We start from the raw sequence: 16,476 nt of genomic DNA on the forward strand, positions 1-16,476 counted from the left end.
AATATAGCGATGACCATCTGAAAGTGGAAATGGACCAACTACATCTAAGTGCACATCAGCAAAACGTCGCGATGATAATGGAAATGTCCCGATAGGACTTTTTGTATGGCGAGTTATTTTTGATCGTTGACAATACTGACAAATTTCGTACGGAAGATCTTGAACCAGGATGAGATAAATTGTGTAAACCATAGAACAATTGAACTGGAATATATGGTCTCGGATTATTAGCTTGAGAGACGTCACAAAATATCTTCGTATTTGAGGCAGGAATTGTAATGAGTTGTAAATTCATTGATGTTTCGGATTTTAACAAATCTTGAAGTTCTTGATCGCTTTGTTGAAGTTTTGATAGTTCTTCAAAATCCAATAATGATAATGATTCTACACGGGAGAGTGTATCTGCCACGATGTTTTCATTTCATTAATGTACCTCAAATCCGTTGAAAATTGGCCAATAAAGTTTAATTGTCGTAGTTGACGAGGGCTTGCTTTTTCTGGCTTTTGAGAAAAAGCGTAAATTAGTGGCTTGTGATCAGTATAGATTGAAAACGAACGGCCTTCTACGTAGTCCCGAAAATACTTAACAGCTTCATAAATCGCTAATAGTTCTCGGTCATAAGTACTATAGCGTTGCTGAGTTTTGCTTAGCTTCTTTGTAAAGAAAGATAATGGTTGTAACTCACCATTTATTCGCTGTTCCAAAACAGCACCTAAAGCAAAATCTGATGCATCTACTTTAATAGATAATTCTGCATCACTAACGGCCTTAAATAACAACACTGCATTTGATAAGCTTGACTTACATTGCAAAAATGATTTTTCCGTTTCTTTAGACCAAATGACAGGTCGTTTATCATTTTTCACCAGATTCTTGAGAACTTGGTTTAGTGGGGCTTGTTCTGTCCTTTATAGTCGAAGGCTTAGGGATACTTACAATTTCTTCAACTTTGCTTCGAATGGGTTGCATTCCAGTTGATGATACTCGGAAACCAAGGAAATCGATTTCACTATTACCGAAAAAACATTTACCTTGATTGACGACAATGCCATATTTCTGAAACCTCTCAAAAACAATCTTCAGATGCTCCAAATGTTCAGCAGGCGATTTTGAAAATATAAGGACATCATCAATGTAGACAAAGACAAAAGGTAAACCATCCATCCATTAAACGCTGCAAACTTTGGGCGGCATTTCGCAATCCAAACGGCATTTTGACAAATTCGTATAAACCAAATGGAGTAGCGAAAGCAGTTTTTGGTACCTCTTCAGGAAATACAGGGATTTGATAGAACGCGCGCGCCAAATCCAACTTTGAAAATATACAGTTACCGGCTAAGTTAATGTTGGCATCAGTGATAAAAGGTATTGGATAACGATCAGGTACCGTAATTTTATTTAAAAATCGGTAATCTCCAACACATCTCCACTCACCGTTTTTCTTGGGAACCATATGAAGAGGGTTCGACCAATTACTACTTGATGATCTAATAATCCCATGTTCGAGTATATAATCAAAATCTTTTTTGGCAATTTTAAAACGATATTGATCTAAGCGCCGTGGTTTTGCATATACGGGTGGTCCAGTCGTTTCAATATGATGATATATTCCATGTTTCGTTTTAATTCCAGGAAGAGTGGAGACTTGATAGACTTCTGGATACTTCATTAACAATTTGTTGTACACAGATTAATTTTTCACCAATGTTGTTATGCCTAGTGACGGAGATTTAGAAATTTTCGCTGAAACTTGCAGATCAGTTTTGCCATCAATCAATGCTTTACGCATAAGAGCAGGAAGAAGATGAAAATGTTTTAAAAAATCAGAACCAATAATGGGTTTTGTAACATCTGCTATAATAAATGTCAAAGAAAAATTTCTGCGTAATCCAAAATCTAAATGCATAATTTTCTGACCGAAAGTACGAATTGAAGAACCATTTGCAGCAAAAATTTTAATACCACAGTCTGACGTTTTTGAAGTATTGAAGCTCGGAGGAATTACAGACACATCGGCTTCGGTGTCAATTAAAAAATCTCTGTTGGAAAGCTTATCTTTAACAAAAAGGCGACACGAGATACCACTGTAATCTGGAATTGTCGCAACTTCCGAGTGGTCCTCTAGTTTTTTGAGAAAGAGCATGGGGACACGCATTTTGTTGCCTTTTCAGCAAACCGATTATGGTACCAACACCATTCTCTGCGTCGTGACTTACTTCTGTTACGCGTCTTGCTGTTATTACCTGTCTCTGAACGGGTCTGAGAACGGTTTCTAGAAAAATTGATGAATTTCTTTTCTAAAGCTTCAATTTGACAGGATATTTTGGTCAGATCAATATTGCCAGCTGCAGCAGTTACTTCATAAAGTTGTGGCGAACGTAGGCTCATGATCTTATCTGCTTGCAGAGCTAACGAAGACAAATCGCTTACTTGACTTATTGTTAAAATTGACCGAACATCTTCTGGAAGTTGTTCCAAAAAGAGTGTCTTGAGAACAGCGTCATTTAATTGACCAGAAGCAAGATTTTTCATAATTTGCAGCAAATGCGATGGCTTTTGGTCTCCTAATTCTTGATTTTTCAGCAGTCTGCGGAGTTTTGATTCCTGAGATTCGGAAAATGTTTCCAAATCTACCATCAACAGGAGGGGATTCCAAAATATCACAAATGTGAGGAAGAAAATTTCAATCGATATTTGCTACAACATATTGGAATTTGGTCTCATCGCGAGTGATACCAGAAATTGCAAAAATAGCTTCAACCTGCATAAACCATAGTTTTGGATTTTCTTTCCAGAATGGAGGCAGCTTGTGGACACTAGAAGCAGCAACATTACGGGCTTGAGAATTTTCATTCCGACCATCTGCTAATTGATCCGAATTTTCCGAGGGCATTGTTACACTAGTTTTGTATTTGGTTTTTGTATGCAACGATTTAAAACGCGAGGTCACCAATTAATGTGCGAGGTTTATGTGTTTTTTAATTGAAACAAAGGTACATTTATAAAAAGTAACAAAACGTATATTTGGTTCGAATGAAGTACAAGAACTGAAAATTTTAATTTAAAAATGAAAAAAGTGTTTTTCTGGCAATTTAAAATTCAAAGAAAAGGTGATGTAAGTTTACAAGTAAAACATTGTAACGTATGCACCTACAGTTTTATTTCGTTTATGAAAGTACTAAGCTCTTCCTTTTTTGCAGGAGTAGTACATATGTATGTATATCTGAACTGATAATACTCCCTTCAAAACAGTTAATATTGGGCGACATTTTTGTTCTTTCCAAAACATGGTCCAATATTTACAATTTTCCGAATTGATCGAAAAACATAAAATTGGGCAAAATCGACTAGACCTAAACCTGGATATTCTGGATTTTGATAGTTAACAACATCGGGAGCGCCGTTCTATGGAGGCTGCCTAAAACGTTAACCTGTACCGATAAATTTCTGGAGGAAAGTTTTGTAACACCAGCGAAGACTAAATACCAAATTTTAGTTATTCCCATTGAATATTGTGGCTAAAATTTTCAAAATACCAATAACTGGGAGGCATCCTTCTATGGGGGGTATATAAAAACATGGAACAATACTGGAAATTTTCAGGTGGGAAATCTTATACCACTGACGGAGATTAAATATTAAATTTCATCCGTTTCGATGGGATATTGATGACACAAACTTAAAATACTGAAAATCGGAAAGTACGCTTCTATGGGGAAATTTTTGTAGCCCGGAAAAAGACTAAATACCTAATTTCAGCAACTTCGGTGGAATAATGAGGCTAAAACCTTCAAAAAACCGAACATCGGGCGGTGCCGTTCAATGGGAACTATATGAAGACGTTGACCTATACCGACTAATTTCAGGTGGAAAGTTTTATACCCACAACGAAGACTATGTACCAAATTTTAGCCATTTCGGTGTCATAATGAGGCTAAAACCTTCAAAATACCGAAAGTCGGGAGATATCGTCCTATGGGGTCTATATCAAAACCTGGACCTATATAAACATTTGAAGGTAGAAATATTTCTTAGCCTGTGGAAACACAAAATAAAAACTTACAACCGATTTGGTGGTCAAATGGGACTAATACCTTCAAAATATCTTAAAGTGACGCGTACTATATATGGGGCGTTATATGGGGGCTCTACCAAAACGTGGACCTATATAAACAAAATTTGGTAGAAATGTTTTTCGCCTCTGGAGACACAAAATACCAAATAACCACCAATTCGGTGCTCAAATGCGACTAATACATTCAAAATATTTTAAAATGACGCGTACTATATATGGGGGGTTATATGTGGTCTATACCAAAACGTGGACCTATGTAAACATTTTATGGTAGATATGTAAATTAGCCTCTTGAAATGCAAAGTTACAACCGATTATATGGTCAAATGGACCATACAAATACCTACAAATACCAAATGCCCTACATACATATAATAGATTTTATCAAAATTTCATCCACCTACTTCAATCCGTTCGGAAGCTATAGTGATTTCCACAGACGGTCAGACGGACGGACATGGCTATATCGATGTAGAATTGCACGTTGATCAAGAATATATATAGTCTGTGGGGTCTACAATGATTATTTCGAGTAGTTACAAACGTAGTGACAAACTTAATATACCCCCCATTATATGGTGGAGGGTATAAAAATGAAAAAGTGGGCGTAAAAGTGAGAGTGGTCAAATTTTCTTTGGTTTCTGACGAACATTTCAAAAAAAGAAAATTATCCAAATCGGTCTAGCCGTTCTCAACTGATGTCATTCGTTGTGTAGCCGGTATTCAATCTGTCCACAGATGAAAGTTTCAATTCATACATTCTGAAAGTATATCTCTGTCGACAAAGCCGACTGATGTTTTTGTACATGTTTTATTCTAAAACTATTCTGTTGTAGTAATTGTTATACCATTTTGTATTTTTGCCTAAATTTCCTTTCAAAAGCAAAAGACAACGTGTAGCATTAAACACAAACACATCACACATTAAAAGCTCAACTCTTGAAAATCTAATCCCTTTAGGGTAATACAGAAGCAGCAACTTATTTCCATTTAATAACATAAAATTAATTCACTAGAAATTTCGTAGGTAAACCAGTAGCTAAGCTGCCAAGCTATTAGAGCAGATAATGATGAAGATGATGATTATTGGCGGCAAAAACGAAACAAACATCAAAAGAAATGCCGGCGAAAAGTGTGCAAAGTCAAAACAGTTAATTTATATCATGTCGCGACTACTGGTCTTACTGATTTTTGCATTTCAAATTCAATATTTCGTCGGTTTTTTTTGCCGACATATTAAATATGTATCAAGTTGGAGGTGAATTTAAAAGTTATAAACAAAATTGTGTTGAAAATAAAACTAAAAAGATATCGAAACAATTCAAATGAAATCAATTTCTTCATTAATGATGATATCTTCTTTATCTACATAATGATATAGAAATGATATTCAACGAACTTTGTGTAAATTATAGAAGTAAGATTCGTGCTCTATTTCAAAAGGCTCATAAATTTTTAAAAAAAAAAAAAAATCCATCACACGACGCTGGTGCATAAAATCTCAGACCCGGGGCTGTCATCAAAAAACAACATCAACAACTTACACAGTGCTACAATTATAGAGTGATGGTCTGGGAGGTGGGATAATTCAAGTGGATGTATGCGTATTTGTTAAACAGAGCAACAAAACGTTTTTGGTTCTATGCAAAAATCGTTTACGACTTTTGCAACTTTTACCACTTTATTTTGAGAAAAGTATGGAAACAGGCTAATTGTTAGGATCCTTTAAATAAGTCAGCGTAGCATAAGACAAATTGGATATTAGGATGAATCCCGATTCCCAGAAGTCTGGCGTCAAAGCCATATTTTCCATCTAATTTCGCTGAATTTTGGAAAATTTGAGTTTTTAATAAGTAGACACATTGCTTGCAAAAATATCAATATACATAGGTCCACGTTTTTGTTTAACCCTTATATAAAGGTACCTCCTGAAGGTTTTGGATAAATTTTCCAGTCAACTTGGCATTTCGGTTGCAGAACACCTCTTTGCAGAAAATTTTCAATGTAGGTCCAGTAGCTGTTTCGAGAGTCTTAGCCATAATTTTATATCAATTTTTGGTTCTTCAATCTTGAAAATTTTTGGTGGAAAAGTTTTGTAACTGCAAGGAACCTCAAATGTCAAATTACGGGTAGTTCCGTCAAACAATGTAGCTAAGACCATCAAAATACCAAAAAATCAGGAGGTTCCGTTATATGGGAGCTATACAAAAAAAAACATGAACCTCTGCACGGTGCTCTTGAAGCAAATTTAAATGGAAGGTGCTTACACCTGGGAAGTTTTTGCAGATTTTGAAACTACAATGTTCGTAGATGAGAAAAATCAAAAAACGAAAAAAATCGCCGGAGCGCTTTTTAAATAAATCGCGATTCAAGTTGACATTTTTAGGGGTTGTTTAGGTTTTTGCGATGTTGCTTGGAAATTGCAAGCTCTATCAAAATGGGATTAAAGAAAATGTTGTAGCTATCAAAATTCTCTACAAGATTGACCTGTATGGTATTCTCGTCGGTTTTACCGTTTTTAAGATATAGAAGTTCAAATTGGGACAATTAAAATTCAATTCAATTCTGTATCGCCCCCTTATAAAACAATGTCATGAAGTGTGCGCCTTAACTAACTTTTAATGAAAAACGCTTACACAGGGGACATTTTTCTGAATTCTGAAACAGAAATGTTCATAGATGAGAAAAATCCAAAAACATGAAAAAATCGCTGTAGGGATTTTGAAATAAATCGCGGTCAAAATTCACATTTTTTAGTGTTTTTTAGGTTTTCACGATTTTTGCTTGGAAACCGTGACTCCAATCGAAATGGAGCTAAAGAAAATGTTATAGCTGTGAAAATTCTCTAGAGGATTGACGTTTATGATTTGTTCCCAGACTGTACCATTTTTTGAGATAAAGAAGCTTAGTTTACATTTTTTGGTTTTTTTTTTTTTGTTAGGGTTTCGCGATTTTGCTTGACTACGGCAAGTCTTATCGATATGGGACCTGAGCAAATCTTAAAGCTGTGAAAATTCTCTACGAGACTGGCTTAAGTAACTTATCCTAGGTTGTACCATTTTTTAGATATATAAGTTTAAGTTGGGAATTTGCAGTCATGACATTGTTTTATAAGGGGGCGATACAGAATTGAATTGAATTTTAACTGTCCCAATTTGAACTTCTATATCTCAAAAACGGTAAAACCGACGAGAATACCGTACAGGTCAATCTTGTAGAGAATTTTGATAGCTACAACATTTTCTTTAGTCCCATTTTTATAGGACTTGCGGTTTCCAAGCAGCATCGCAAAAACCTAAACTACCCCTAAAAATGTCAACTTGAATCGCGATTTATTTAAAAAGCGCTCCGGCGATTTTTTTTAGTTTTTTTGATTTTTCTCATCTTTGAACATTGTAGTTTCAAAATCTGCAAAAACTTCCCAGGTGTAAGCACCTTCCATTTAAATTTGCCTCAAGAGCACCGTGTCTGTTGACGATTTTTGTGAAGAAGTTTCGTTGCCAATGAAAGCTTCAAATGTCGAATTACAGCTAGTTCGCTTAAAAATTGTAGCTAAACCCCTCAAAATACCGAAAATCGGGTGGTACCGTTATATGGGGGTTATATCAAAACATCGACCTATGTTTACAATTTTTGGTAGAGAAATGTTGTAACCACTAAGAACCATAAATGTCAAATTACAGCTAGTTTGGTTAAAATTTGTAGCTAAAATCCTCAAAATACCGAAAATTTGGAGGTACCGTTATATGGGGACTAAAACAAAACATCGACTTATGTTTACAATTTTTGGGGCGGAAGTGCTGTGACCACTAGGAACCTGAAATGTTAAATTACGCAGACAAAAATTTTACCCAATTGATAAAAAAATTCAAAGATTCAATCAAAAAATTATCGATTTTCCGGCGATAAAATTTCACATATTGAGTAAAAAATTTATTATTTTTATTATATTTATTTTATATTGTTTGGGTGCCACCGTGGTGCCACCCGCCTTGCACGCTGAAGGTCGTGGGTTCGATTCCCCGGCCAGTCAACATCAACATTTTCAACAGTGGCAAAATACCCCTCAGTAATGTTGGCGACATTTCCTGAGTATTTCAGCCATGTAAAACTTCTCTACAAAGTGGTGTCTTAAGACACGCCGTTCGGACTCGGCGACAAACAGTAGGTCCCATATCATTGAGCTAATATGAATCGGGGTGCACTCATTGATATGAGAGAAGTCTCCCTTGTCCCGTATGGGATGTTTGTGGAACAATTATATGTTATATTGTTGGCATCTTCGAACCTGACCTGCCTATTGCAAGAAGACACTCTGGTGCAAAAATATAGCGTTCTAGTTCATTATTGTGGACGCTAGAGAGATTACAACAGACGACTCTGCTTTGCCGACAGCGGTATACCCACATCATGTGTGAAATGAAACACTTTTTCCAAAAAAAAAAACGTATGTTGACAAAAATGTGGATAAGGATTAAAGATCATACGCTTTGCGGAGGAGGTACTTGAAGGAATGGACCGACATAGTCCATTATGGAAATGGTTCTTATTTTGGGAGTCATATCTTTTCGGCAGATATCACCCCCACTAGTCAGCATTTATGCTAACGAGTGTATATACGGGCAAAATGTGCCTTCTCGAAATAATGGTTTTAGACCCCAAGTATGTTTACGTTCGGAGATGGGTTATATCGGACCACTCCTTCCGGTACCTCCCCCACAAAACTTCGGAAATGTTCGGAAAATTTGTGCGCACTATAACTCTTGAAGGGAGTAACCGATTGGGTCCCTACTTTGCACATCGTGAAATTTCTACTAGACTTAGATGAGGTTCCAATATGGACTCAATCCGTCCACTCCTTCGGGTACCTCCCACACAAAATTTCGGAATAGTTCAGTTTACGACCTGCTCTTAAATCGCTTTGATTTTTGTTGCTGCAACTTCTATTCACTGTCCTCTATACGACAGTACAAGTTTCATCAAGAGGAAGTCCATACCTCCTGAGAAAATAGCCTGAAAGCTGCAAAAAAAACCCTATGACACCGTGTGTAGTGGTTGGAGCGCAAGATAACTCTTGAACGGATCTGCCGATTCGGTCCAAAATTTGGCCTTCGTAATATTTTGTCCAAACTTAGTTTAAGTTCGAATCAGTCCACTCCTTGAATATGGACTATATTTGTCATCTCCTTCGGGTACATCCCACACAAAATTTTCGATAAGTTCACTTTAAGAACTGCTCTGGAATCACATTGACTTTTGTTGAAGCAACTTTCATTCGCTGCCTCAATTACGATGGTGAAAGTTTTTTCAGGGGCAAGTTAATACTTCCTGAAAAACAGCCCGAAAAGTGTAAAAACGCTCTATGGCAACATGTAGTGGCTGGAAAGCACGACAACTCTCGAACTAAATACTTAGTTGATCCACACTTTACATTTCGTAATATTTCTTCGAATACACTGTGACACAAAATGGAACTCAAAGTCTTAGGGGTGGAAAATTTGTTTTGGAGATGAAAACCCTTGATGATTATACTAATAACCCAAAAGCAAATTTTCGCCATAGGTCAAGTTTCTGAGATATCGCGCGATGAAATTTTTGATTTTTTCCCTATAATACATGGGAAAATAGCTCCAAATCTCTGTTTGGCGTTGTTGTAGCTTCGCTTTGAGGTGACATGTCTTCAGTGAAATCGATTGGCGAATATTTTTGTAGAACATTTCATTCTTCTAACTCAATGCCTTTCATGTCCTTTTCGTCCTTTATTTCTTGAACCGTAGTGAAAGTACCACAAGATGAGATTTTTCAGCATCCAAATATTCTACAAAAAATTTCACTCAGAAGATATTAGTTACGGTTCTCTTTGACAACTAATCGATTTTGTCCCGTTTTCATTGTCATTTTTGAAATTTATTCGGACTTGGTTCAGAATTAAACTACGAGTATGTTTTGTTTTTCTGTATATTCGTTATTTGTTATGTATGGGTATGTAGACATAACAATTGGTTATTGCTTATGTATACATCTGGGGTGCTTCTGAAATATTAACGAAAAATAGCTCTTGTAATGACGAACACATTAATAACAAACTTTCTTGGATGATAGATCCGGTTATCTCAATTTTTGAACCGGATATTCCGACATTAAAACCGTTTCTGAACCGGTTTTAAGTAACCGATTAAACTTATATGAATAACATTAAAAAGTGTATAGAGTTGTCAATCAAATTAAATTAATTCGCTTATGAAAACTTTGATAGTTGCAGTTCTAGAACAAAAAACCCGTTTTCTTAAACCTTTTTAGGGAAAAATATCAGTACGCGCAAATATTTAGATCAAAGGTTGGGGGGGTGAAAAATTCTTTTTGGCGATGAATGTCGATGAGGATAATGTGATGAACTTGGAAGGACAGTTCTGCCGTAGGTCAAACTTCCTTTTGCGTTCTTAGTATACTCATCAAGGGCTTTCATCTCCATAAGAAATTTCCCCCCCTCCCCCCCCCCCCCCCCAAAAAAAATGCTGCTGCACAGTGATATTAGATGAAACTCGAAAGTGGTGATTGTAGATCCACTCCTTCAGGTACCTCCCCCACAAAAAATCGAAAATATTAGCTAAAATAGTACGCGCGATATCTCATAAACAGAGCAACCCGTTTAAGGGTCTGTGCGAGGATCCCTTCAAATTTTTTACTTAGTGGTCCTGTTTACAGCGATATCATGTTTTTCGTAAGCAAGTACATGCTTCCTGATATAATGGTGCAAAAACTTTGAATTATATGGTGACCAACTGAAACGACAGGTGGTCGCGATATCTATCGAGGGGAATGACACCCAAAATAAGACCTGCTTTCAAAATGGAATATATCAATTCATTCCTTCAGGTTCCTTCCGTCCAAAACTTTTTGAGCTTCTATCCAAATTAATATTTTTGTCGGTTCATACGCCCAAAATGTTCAAAATCCCTTAAATATATACGTTTTTTGGAAAAAAGTGTTTGAATTCACACAGGCTGAGGGTATATCTCTTTCGACAAAGCCGACTGATCCTTTTTTACTTGTTTTAGTGGGTCATCGTATAAGTTTTGGACCAGTATGACAGGAAACAAGGACTTGTCCAAAATAATATCGCTGTACACAGGGACACAACGAACAGCATTCGTATACAGTTCCAAAGGATTATCGAACAGGCACAAATGTTGAACTTTTATGGGGGAGGTACCCCAAGGAGAGAACCAATATGGGCTATTTTAGAAGTTAAACTAAATTAGGAAAAAACATTTTTTTTAAATTGTGAGGAAGTACCGAAAGTTGTGGACCGGTATTGCCCGTCTTAGAACTAAAACTAAGTTTGGACAAATTATGACGAAGTCCAAGTTTTGGACCAAATCGGGTGATCACTTCGAGAGTTATCATGATCTCCAGCCACTACATATGGTGCGATAGGGGTTTTTACATCTTTCGGGCTGTTTTCTCAACAAGTATGGACTTGTCCCTGAAAAAACTGTTACCATCGTAATGCAGAGAGCCAATGCACGTTACTTACTTACTTACTTAGTTGGCCCATTACAGAACATTTGTTCCATAGGCCGAACTAAGAAAAGATCTCCATTCCTCTCTGTTTTTCGCTTGACTTTTTGGAATACCGCGCCTTCTCATTTCTTCATCCACTTGTATGCTCCATCGAAGCTTAGGCCTGCCGATTCTGCGTGCACCGCCATGTGGCATGTATTCATACGCCTTTTTAGCGGGTTCATCATCGCTCATTCTCATGATATGGCCTAGCCAACGCAATCGTTGCATCTCGATACGTTTAACTATATGCATGTCTTTGTATAGCTTATATAGCTCGTGGTTCATACGACGTCGATATTCACCGTCAACGCAAATCGGCCCGTAGATCTTTCGAAGAATTTTCCTCTCAAACACACCAAGCACTGCCTGCTTCGGAGCCATACATTAGCACGGGTAGTATCAGCGTTTTGTATAGTGTTATTTTGGTTTGACGTGATGTGGCTTTGTTTTTAAATTGCTTACTTAGACCATAGTAGCATCTGTTGGCCAATACTATTCTTCTTCTTATTTCACAACTGATGTTGTTTGTTGTGTTTATGGCAGTGCCGAGGTAGACGAAGTCTTTAACTACCTCAAAATTGTAGGTACCAACTTCCACAGTTGGTCCGAGCTCTATGGACGCTTTGCGCGTCGACACCATAGGCAAGTAACATGTGGCTATTGGTGTAAATTGTGCCATTTCTTTTGACATTTGCATCTCGTATTACCTTTTCCAGCAAAATGTTGAATAGGTCACACGAAAGGCTGTGTCCTTGTCTGAAACCTCTTTTGGTACAAAATTCTTCGGAGAGGTTCTTTCCAATTTTAACTGAGGACCTAATATCAGTTAAAGTCATCTTACAAAGCCGGATGAGCTTTGCGGGGATACCAAATTCAGACATTGCGTGGAATACCTTTGGTCGGAGGGGACTGTCGAATGCTGCTTTATAATCGACAAAAAGGTGAAATGTGTCGATCTGCATCTCTTGGGTCTTCTCTAAGATTTGCCGCAGGGTAAAATATCTGGTCAATGGTGGACTTGCCAGGTCTAAAGCCACATTGGTATGGTCCAATTATTTCGTTGACCATTGGCTTTAGTCGTTCGCACAATATCCCTGACACTATCTTATAGGCAATAGGGAGAAGACTGATGCCCCTATAGTTTGAGCATACAGTCTTATCTCCTTTCTTGTGGACGGGACATAGGATGCTCAGGTTCCAATCGTCGGGTACGCGTTCTTCCTGCCAGATGGTGCTAACTAGCTATTGAATACACCTTATCAGCATGTCGCCTCCGGTTTTAAACAGCTCGGCTGGTAAGCCATCGGCTCCTGCTGCTTTATTATTCTTCAGCCGGTTGATTGCTGTTTTTACCTCATCTTGGCCGGGCGGTATACATTTAATACCATCTTCTGGGATTGGGACTGTGGTATCTTCGTCGTCTTCGCTGCTATTGGATACCAACAGTTTTGAAAAATTTTCTTTCCATATCCTGAGTACACTATCTGTATCTGTTACCAGATTACCTTGCTGGTCTCTACAGGAGGATGTGCCTGTACCAAAGCCATCTGTTTGATGTTTCACTCTTTGGTAGAATTTTCGGACTTCATTCTGGCTCCTGTACATCTTGATTTTTTCACACTCCCGCTTTTCCATTTCTCTCTTTTTCTTGCGGAAAAGACGTTTCTCTTCTCTCCTTTTCTCCCGATATCTCTCTCGCGCGCTACGCGTTGCTACTGATTGTAAAGTAGCTCTATATGCCGCATTTTTTCTTCGGTAGCAGCACGACACTCCTGGTCATACCATGAATTCCTTTGTGGAGGTCTTTGGAATCCAAGTATGGATTTTGCGGCTGTTTGCATGGAGTGGGCAATATGTTGCCATTGTGTTGTTATGTTATCGGGACAAGGAGTGCTCGCGTTAAGCAATTGGGCTAGTTGAGTGGAATATGCTGTGGCTATCTGTTGTGTTTGCAGCTTATCGATGTCCAACTTCCGCGTTGTGTCTGTTCGTGCTTTATTTGCAACGTTTAGACGGGTACGTACCTTTGCTGCAACAAGGTATGTAGTGGTCCGAATCAATGTTTGCGCCTCGGAACGATCGTACATCCAACACGCTGGATGAATGTCTTCCATCTATTACAACATGATCAATTTGATTACTTGTTCTTTGATCTGGAGAAAGCTAGGTGCCCTTATGAATATCGAGATGATTAAATCTGGTACTGCTAACTACCATGTTTTTTGCAGCTGCAAAGTCTATCAGCCTCATACCATTGTCAGATGTTTCACTGTGGAGACTGAATTTCCCGACTGTTGGGCCAAAGACATTCTCCTTTCCAATTTTGGCATTAAAATCGCCTAGAATGATTTTAATGTCATGGGCAGGGCAACGGTCATATGTTTCTTCTAAGCGCTCGTAAAATATATCTTTGGTCTGTTCGTCCTTTTCTTCAGTGGGAGCATGAGCGCAAATAAAGCTGATGTTGAAGAATTTAGCTTTAATTCGAATTGCAGCAAGTCTTTCATTCACTGGGGTGAAGCTTGATACCAGATGTTTTAGCCTCCGACTAACTACGAATCCGCAACCAAACTCATGCTTTACGTCATGGCAGCTATAATACAGTGCGTCACCTTTAGGTGTTGTTGTGACGCCTTTCCCAATCCATCGTATTTCCTGTGTGGCAGTAATATCGGCCTTGTACTTTTCAAGTACGTCTGCCAATGCGAAGACTGCACCTTCTCTATAAAGAGTGCGAACATTCCAGTTGCAGATTCGCAGATCATGGTCCTTAAAACGTTTGCGGGTTTCGTCAACTTTAGAGAGGTTTGTTTTTCTTTTCTTTCGTTTTTTCATAGGAGGATGTTTTTTCTAGGGGAGGGTTACTAACCCGACGCCCAAACCCAAGTTTTTAAACGTTCTTATGGGTGAACGCGCGGCACATGTTAGCTCACTACCTTTAACGGGTGTTAAAGGCAGTTCCCCAGGTGACACCACGGGGAGGTCAGTGTCCACTTGAGATGAAAGAGGGACCAAGATAAATCCTGGGCTTTGCCATGTTAAAGCCGGTCAAGACCGTTGCTTGGTATCATTCATCGCCTACGTCACCCACGTTACACGTTGCTTCAACAAAAATCGAAGTGATTCGAGAGCTGGTCTTAAAATGAAGTTATTCGAAATTTTGTGTGGGAGATACCCGAAGGAGTGGACAAATATAGTCCATATTCGAACCTGATCTATATCTGGTAGATACATTTATATGTGTGAAGTATGGACCAAATCTGGCACTCCCTTTAAGAGTTATCGTGCGCACAATTTTCCAAAAATTTTTAAACTATTGTAGGGGAGGTACCTGAAGGAGTTTACCGATACGGCTTATCTTCGAACTTAAATTAAGTTTGAACAAAATATTACGAAGGCCAAATATTGGACCGAATCGGCAGATCCGTATAAGGGTTATCTTGCGCTCCAACCACTACACCCGGTGTCATAGGGTTTTTTTTTCAACTTTCAGGCTATTTTCTCAGGAAGTATGGACTTGCCCCTGATTAAAGCCAATCGAGAGTAGGTCCTATACTGAACTATTCCGAAATTTTGGAACCTCGTCTAAATCTGGTAGAAATTTGACGATGTGCAAAGTATGGACCAAATCGGTTACTCCATTCAAGAGTTATCGTGCGGACAAAATTTCCGAACTTTTTCCAACTTTTGTGGTGGACAAAAAAGTTTGGACAAAATATTACGAAAGCCAAATTTTCGACCAAATCGGTTGATCCATTCGAGAGTTATCGTTCGCTCCAACCAGACAGACAGGCAGACGGACCGACATGGCTAAATTAACTCTAAATTGTCTAAAACTGATTTCGTTCAAACATACTTGGGGTCTAAAACAAGCATGGTCACATTTGGCACGGCGGTGCCGATGATTTTCGGCAATTTACACGCACACGACCCGAATCCACAGAAAGAGCGTACAAACGAGAACAAATGTTTTGATTTGTTATTGTTTTATAGCTTGCGTGAATACAAACTTACTAACACACTGTTATAAGTTGCCAATATTTTGATACATTCACATTTTCTCCGTTCTCTTTTTGGTCATGCCTGGTCTAAAACCATTATTTCGATGAGGCACATTTTGCCCTTGTGAAAGTGTATATGGTAAAAGCCAACTTTCTTTTGCAATTCCATTTGAAAAAATTATTATTTTTTTTTTTTTGCGAGCGCATCTACGTTTTTTGTTACAGAGGTTAAGGAAACAATTTTTGTTTGAAATCCGTTCGCGTTCATAAAATTGACCGATGCGCACAATTTTTATAGCGGGTTTTATTCTCATATAAATATTTAAAAATGTCTTATTTGTTTTTATGACAAAATTTATGCATAAATCGTTAAAAGCATTCCATATATATTCGTAGATATTTAAGTATTCACATTTTTTTTTATTTTCGCGTAAAATCGGCAAATAATTAAAAATCTTGAAATAAGTCCATATTATAGTGCCCCAGAGTCCGTACAAAGCTTAAAAATAATTTAAAAATATATAGCGAATATGGACAATGCGTAGAAAAATATGAAGCCAATTGCATATTATAGCAAAAACAAAAGAGAAAAACTTATATTTGAATTATTGTCCCAAAAATATTTTTGGTTTGATTAGAAAAAAAAATAATAATTAAAAACAAGTGAGCAAAGGCTATAGTCGGGACGGGGCGACCATGTGATACCCTACACCACTACCCCTGTGCATAAGCTTTTCACTGGTAAACATTTTTTTCGGGAATATAATCTGATTTCCACCAAACAAAATATGCCTCTTTCTCTCGCGGACCCCCATAAGCAACAAAAATTTCGT

The sequence above is a fragment of the Musca autumnalis genome, unplaced genomic scaffold (genome assembly GCF_047663935.1).
Source record: "Musca autumnalis isolate F117 unplaced genomic scaffold, ASM4766393v1 scaffold_4, whole genome shotgun sequence".
Lineage (NCBI taxonomy): Eukaryota > Metazoa > Arthropoda > Insecta > Diptera > Muscidae > Musca > Musca autumnalis.